At 38.3% G+C, this 6,491-nt stretch overlaps 1 long non-coding RNA gene across 1 annotated transcript; it reads left to right on the forward strand.

The window, feature by feature from the left end:
* The first annotated feature begins 57 nt into the window (after positions 1–57).
* On the forward strand, positions 58–6,468 carry LOC147754795 (uncharacterized). Its single transcript, XR_015329841.1, has 3 exons — positions 58–1,045; positions 3,126–3,238; positions 3,759–6,468. It is a non-coding gene; the product is annotated as an uncharacterized LOC147754795 (long non-coding RNA).
* The last annotated feature ends 23 nt before the right edge of the window (positions 6,469–6,491 follow it).

A 6,491-nucleotide genomic window follows, 5' to 3' on the forward strand; every position in this document is an offset into this window, starting at 1 on the left:
TTGTATAATTCATTTTCTGGTGTGCGATTCAACAGGGAGAGCAATTTTTGGATTGCCTTTTTAAATACGTGACTTAGCTGAAGAAACGTTCTATTTTCGTTTTGTGGTCGTGAGTTCTAGACGGAATTGTTCTTCACTGGGTGATTCAACATCGGTTTATTCCGGCCTAGTTTAATGCTTCCATCTTATCTTCTAAGCCAAAAAAACCAATTGTGATGAATTTGTTCTTATTCTTCATACCCATATAATACTTAGTGTTCTTTAGATCTGGGAAAGAATCTATGAGAGTCTCTGTTATGTTATGTCCGATTGCCTTCGGGTATGTCTGAACGTTCTGGGAACTATTATCAGCTAAGATTGGATAATCGCAAAATTATACTGTTGGACAACACGGCCGTCCACCTTCCAACGACCGTATGCTTGCCATATTTGTTATCTACTGGTTTGCTTCAGGTTTATTCGCATCGCTGATGCACACTAGAGAAATTTCAAAGCTCTATTTGTCGAGCGTCAGCTTCGTGTTATTTAGAGAAAGAAAGAAAGAAAGAAAGCTTTGGAAAAATCACTTCGCCCAACAGCTGAAACGTCACCAATTATTTTTGCCGTTTGGTAGGTCAGAGTGCCTCGCTGTCAGGCACCTACAAGTCTCCACGGTGGTTTGGACTAAATTATAGCAGAAGTTTCTGGTTTGGTTTACGCTTCGCTCCGTATTTGATCGTTTCAAACATTCGAGGAAGACAAATGTTAGCGATATGCGCTTCTTGATACGTTTACTTCACGTATTTTTCCTCTGAAGTGCAGGCATATTATGGCCAGTGAACTGAATGCGTTAAAAGCGTTTTAATTAGTTTAATAAAAGCAAGTACAACTGGGTAAAAAAAACAGTCGATTAGCCACTTTAACCTGTTGACGTGCAGGAAGTGTTAACGTACAAATGCGTGAGAAAATTCAGGTGTTGCACTACTATACCCATTACGCAGTAGAGAAGTTACCGTCTACGTCTTGTTTGTCTTTCAAGAAGTAGTCGTCGGGAAAGGTAGACCAGGTAAGTAATTTCAGCCAAATCTTAACAATATAAGTGCAATGCACTCAAAAGTTGCTCAGAAAAAGCAATAAATTTTAAATCGGATGCTGGAACTACTCAAAATCTCACGCAGACGATATTTCAGCCAGTCTATGACAAATAACACGATGCCTGTTTCCTCACAGAATAGCTGTTGAGGTTAAAGCAAGGAAAATCGCCATAGTGGCAAAAATCTTAAATAACACGTATGGTACCGTGTGATGATTGAGCTATCTATAATAACTCATGTTATTACTAGGGAAAATTTCCTAGGGCACTCTGTATTAGCATGATAAATATTTAGTTAGAAGAATGTGTGCACTTTCGTGTTTATCATAGTAATCAGACTATTAAAAATCATATCATTCACATTAGCGTCAGAGAAGGAGTCTTTTTAGCTTTCTGACTAGACGTCAGAACACCTTGAGTTCAGACGCCTATGAAAAATGCACTTGTACAGCATCATCTATATGACCTACTGCACCCAGTTTCATAGCTGCTCTCGAACTGTATGACCGTTAGCGGCACAGGTATCCTCGCTCGGTCTAGTGCACGTCGGCAGCACGACGGCATGTCTTGCTACCTTAGCCAAACCTAGGAATTTTCATAATCTACCCTACGATCAGAGAAACAGCAAACGTAAAAATGAAAAACGAAAAGAAAGACTATGATTGTGTTGAGCACCTGATCTTTTAAGTTATTGAAACTGTCTATATCAATATTGACAAACGGATCCCTTTTTCTGATAAATGGCTGTACGGTATTCTGCTATCGGATCAATAGACATCGGTAACTATTAAATTTTTTTGTCTTCTAATCAAGAATAGCGCATTTGATTGATTGATTGATTGATTGATTGATTGAATATAAAATTGTGTGGAATAAAAGGCTTCTGCATTAGAAAATTCAAATTGTTCACGCGTCATAACCCTAAGACGGGTATATCAGGAATATTTTCTAGTATTTTAGTACGACATGCATCTCGCTCATCGGTTCGACTTAGCCTCATTCACAGAGGAAATTATGTGCCATCGTGCCTCAGTTGGGGCAATACTTATACCGGGATTGAACTAAATGTCTCCAGAAGCTGATCGAGATTTCTCGATGAGTACACAAATGGAATTTGCAAGACCTATCTATAGAACAAGCTTGTAAACGGCATGACAAGTACAGGGTGTTCAAAAAGATCACACACCTTCAAAACGTGCGATCCCTGTGCGGACACCTGTAATCGTAATGACCGGATAGTAACTATAGGTGCCCATAAGTATATACTTAAGCAGTTTCCTAAACACAGATAGTCACCGCGAGCGTTCAAAAGCCAGCTCAATTATACAAGGATCTCGCGCATCGTTTACCGTCGACACTATAAATAGAAAAGTAAAGCGACTTTGTGAAGCTCGTTCGTCTAAGCTAATGCTCTGCTCACGATGCAGTCATTCCAGTATCTGAGAATATTCTTACCGTTGTCACCACGAAGAGCTGAGTGGTATTAGGCAGCAAGGAATTTCCAGGAATCGTTGCTTCTTGCGAAAAGTACTTGAAGTGTACTGCTTTGATTCCACATAACTGGCAAACCATTATTCTTGACAGTTTTAAGTGTACATAAGCTCGAGATGAGTTTTACGCGTCGAGCAGACGGGGTCATCTTGCGCACGAAGTAAGTGTTCCCTCATTCTGGGGTATGGGTTGTGCAAATTCTTTAGTCTACCCTTGCACCGTATTTCATTAACTGACATCGTGCCACATCAATATAGAGGAAACATCACAGTTATATGTGGCGCTACTCTGGTTCGATACAATGTGATCCAAGGTAAAATCCTCCTTCTGTGCATTGTATTGTATGTCAAATTGTTTACGCAGCGGCTCCCTTCGACGCCGCCGCTACCGGACGAAGGAAATGAAAGCGAGAGCAGCAAATTTCAGGACGCAATCGAAACAAGACGTGGCATTGTGTATACGATATAATTGAAACAAAAAAATAATAATCTGGCTTTTTAGTTTTTAACGGACAGCTTTTTTTCTTTTCGATCGCGTTGATGTTCTCTCCATTCATTTGTAGGCAAAATCTATTCAAATTATTGCGCGCAACTCAGAGTGGGATCAAGACGAGCAAGCGCTCAAAACCTGAGCTCTTCCTTTTTGCCAAAACGGAAAATCTAGGTGACACGAAGCGTAAGTAAATCTAGAGACTGTGCTATTCATCACACTTAAAACCGAATCGTTCCGATGTCAGCTCAGCGGAAACGTCGAAAAATATCTGACATTGTCTGGCTAGCTTTCTTTTACTAGATCAGCCGGCTGTGCACCCCGCTGTCTAAACTGATTTACACGGTTAATTTATTACGTTCAATGGTATCAGACATAGCACCGCTTTTTGTTCACGGCGGATTCTTCCTTCTATAGCGAAAGTGTGTGGCGTCATTGACTCCGCAAAAGTACGGCATCATCGTTAGGAGGGTCGATCCGATTTCCGGATACTACATCGATGTGCGATCACTTGTCCCGACAGCGTTGTTTGGACACTGCCATATCATATAGGTCGTCGATAGTTATTTGAAAAAAGCATTTGAATTCTCCTTCCTACGTCTTAATATATGCGACTCTGTTGTCCATAATTTAACATTTTGATTCGTTTGCACTTGTAATAATAAGTCTACCTATTTACGTTTTATCATGTCGCTGTTTAACACAGGTGATCACAAACGGAGTGAACAAATTCTACATTAAAACACGGTCCGGAGCGAACGGCAAAGACGGAAAAGTGCTGCGTAACATGCTTGCTCTAATATTGAAGATAAGTATAACAGATATCGGTAATTTTGGCTTGGAGCAATTACATGGGCCATCAATGCGGTTCTAAATCGTACGATGATCTATACATCAATGAATAACCGTGAGGTAAAACTTCTGATTGCCATTCGTTTCATCGTTCGCGCTTCTATTATTTGTTTGTATAGGGTGAGGTAAAATGTCGACCACTACAGTACCGCGGGCCGATGGAAATTTAATTTTTTTGTTTATTTCTTTTTTTGCGAACTAAATCATCGAGATGTACTTAGATTCAGCACAATGCTTACGCAACAGACAGAAGCATGTGTACAGCCAAACAAAATGGACTCGTTCGTCGAACGTTTTTTTTGTTTGAACTCACCGAAACTGATTTAGTTCTGATCGGTTTTTAAAGAGGTCAGTCCAATTTTCTCGGACTTGGAACGACTTTATATAATAACACGAAATAATATGGCCCGATGGACTGTAGGAGAAGAAAATCTAAGACTGCAAATCTCAGTAAAATTCAAGACGATCTAGTCTATTCACTGTCTCCTTCTACCAAATGTAGTTCTAAAACCTGACTAGAACCATTAATATAGCTTCAATATTGAACTGTATTTTTTTAATAGTTTGTTTTCGTTTACCATATAATTGATTTCGTTTAGATCAATTAAATAAAGATATCGTACATGTGAAGGCATTAATTTTGCAATAATTTGTTTAAGGAGAGGTGCCCTACTTCGCTTCCACAATATAATAATAACGTTGAATCCTCTTCGCGCACCGTTCTCTACAGGGCTTTATGCCTAAAGAGAAATCTACGTAACGCATTCTCTCTAGACGCTTCTGCAGTAGAATAACATACAGTTAACCAACGGCTAGATATCTGATGATCTTTTTCTTTAAACTATATAAGTTTGCACAAAATCTCAATTTTATCAAAGCCTAAGTGAGCTGAAGTTAGTTTTTTTTACCAGACATGGATCACTGAGACTGCCTGTTTTTAAAATATTACCTTTCCGTTCTACTTGCATATCTATATGCAGGTTGTTGCATACTACAGTTACTACGTAACTTTAGCATCGACTTAGTTTATCGAAATGACTTTTATTTAATTTTGATGGAAAGCCGCAATACTTTGTTCGCTATTTCTTATTCTGATAAAAAGAAACAATTCAAATGTTTGCCCCATATGCTTTTATCGTGTAATATAAAATTTCCCTGGAAACCCACTGATGACGGAACCTGTTGAAGCATCCCAAAGTACAGATTCCTTAGTTTCCTGGTCCTACACTATTAGCACAAGGGGAATTGTTCGACGGAAAAGATTTTGGATTAAAATTAGAAAAAAAAAAAAAAAAAAAAGAAAAATTGATAATTTTACGGAAATTGGATTTAAAAAAAAGGTCCAGCAATCAGGACGAAGTGTTTTTTTTTTTAATATAATTTGCTTGCGAAATTCTGAGACTTTCTCGTAAACGGTTGAATAAAATTGCTAGACTATTATAAAAAGTAAAATGTTAGTGAAACGTCTTTGTGTGGTACACTAGTAAGCAATCTAGTGACATATTGCGCTTTAATATTTTGATTGGAACCTAAATATCTATACTCTGAAGCCAATACTTGTAGCTCTTGTACACCCATGTGGTGTCTTCCCCTAAAGGTGGACCCCATTCAGAAGCTACAAATCGTATTGCACTTACTTATGCAGATATAATTTTCATCATCAATTTTTTTATAACAATTATTCATCATTACAATTAGCAAAGCAACAGTATCTTCATCAAAGAAAAATGTCGCTTGTCTTAGACCTAATAAAGTTTACTATATTTATATATATATATATATGCTTAGTTGCTTCTGCCCTGATCCAGCCAACGAATAGTATGTTGTAGCTCGCTTTACTCAAATGAAACTGTATAACGTCGTGAGAGTCGGACGATAGAATATTGTTAAAACCACCTGAATCTGCGATAGTATCAAATCACGTCTTACATTGTTGGCACAGATAATCAGCTTTTTGAAAGGTGCGTGTGTCGATCTGTGCAAAAAAACATACGATTGCCCAAGGCTTTGGTTACAAGGGTCGATTATTGGTATGTCTCAAACGACCTGCTTTTTTTTCCCAATCGATCAACGATCGTATTCCTATGCGAATCTATTAAGCGCGCCGCTTCTTTGGTGGACTGAATCACAGCGAACTGCTATAATTGAACTCTATCGTAAATTCTGATCTATTGCGGTAATTGGGCGCTCCCATTCACAGCTAGCAATTTCTGTATGAATAAAAACAGCAACGTTCGAACATTGAGCAATCACTTAATGAGTAGGCTATCTTTTCAGCATCGGAAAGCTTCATATAATTCTGAACCGATTTTCTGTCTGAAAATCACTACCAACCAAATGACTTTTGGGAAAAATTGTTGCAAGCCTCGAATCAAAAAAAAAAATTCAAAATTACGCCTAGCAAATATTCGATTTGCCTCACTGATTTGGCATTTGAAGGTTTAACCTGTATGATGAGTTCCACTTACCTCAGTTCCTTTAGAGGTTCAAGTAAAATTGCATCCTGGGTTAGTAAGCCAGAGACAACCAAATACAACCGCACCGTATTTTTCATCTGGCTTTAATGCATATTTCTTAAATTTATATA

The sequence above is a fragment of the Varroa destructor genome, unplaced genomic scaffold (genome assembly GCF_002443255.2).
Source record: "Varroa destructor unplaced genomic scaffold, Vdes_3.0 BEIS01000006.1, whole genome shotgun sequence".
Lineage (NCBI taxonomy): Eukaryota > Metazoa > Arthropoda > Arachnida > Mesostigmata > Varroidae > Varroa > Varroa destructor.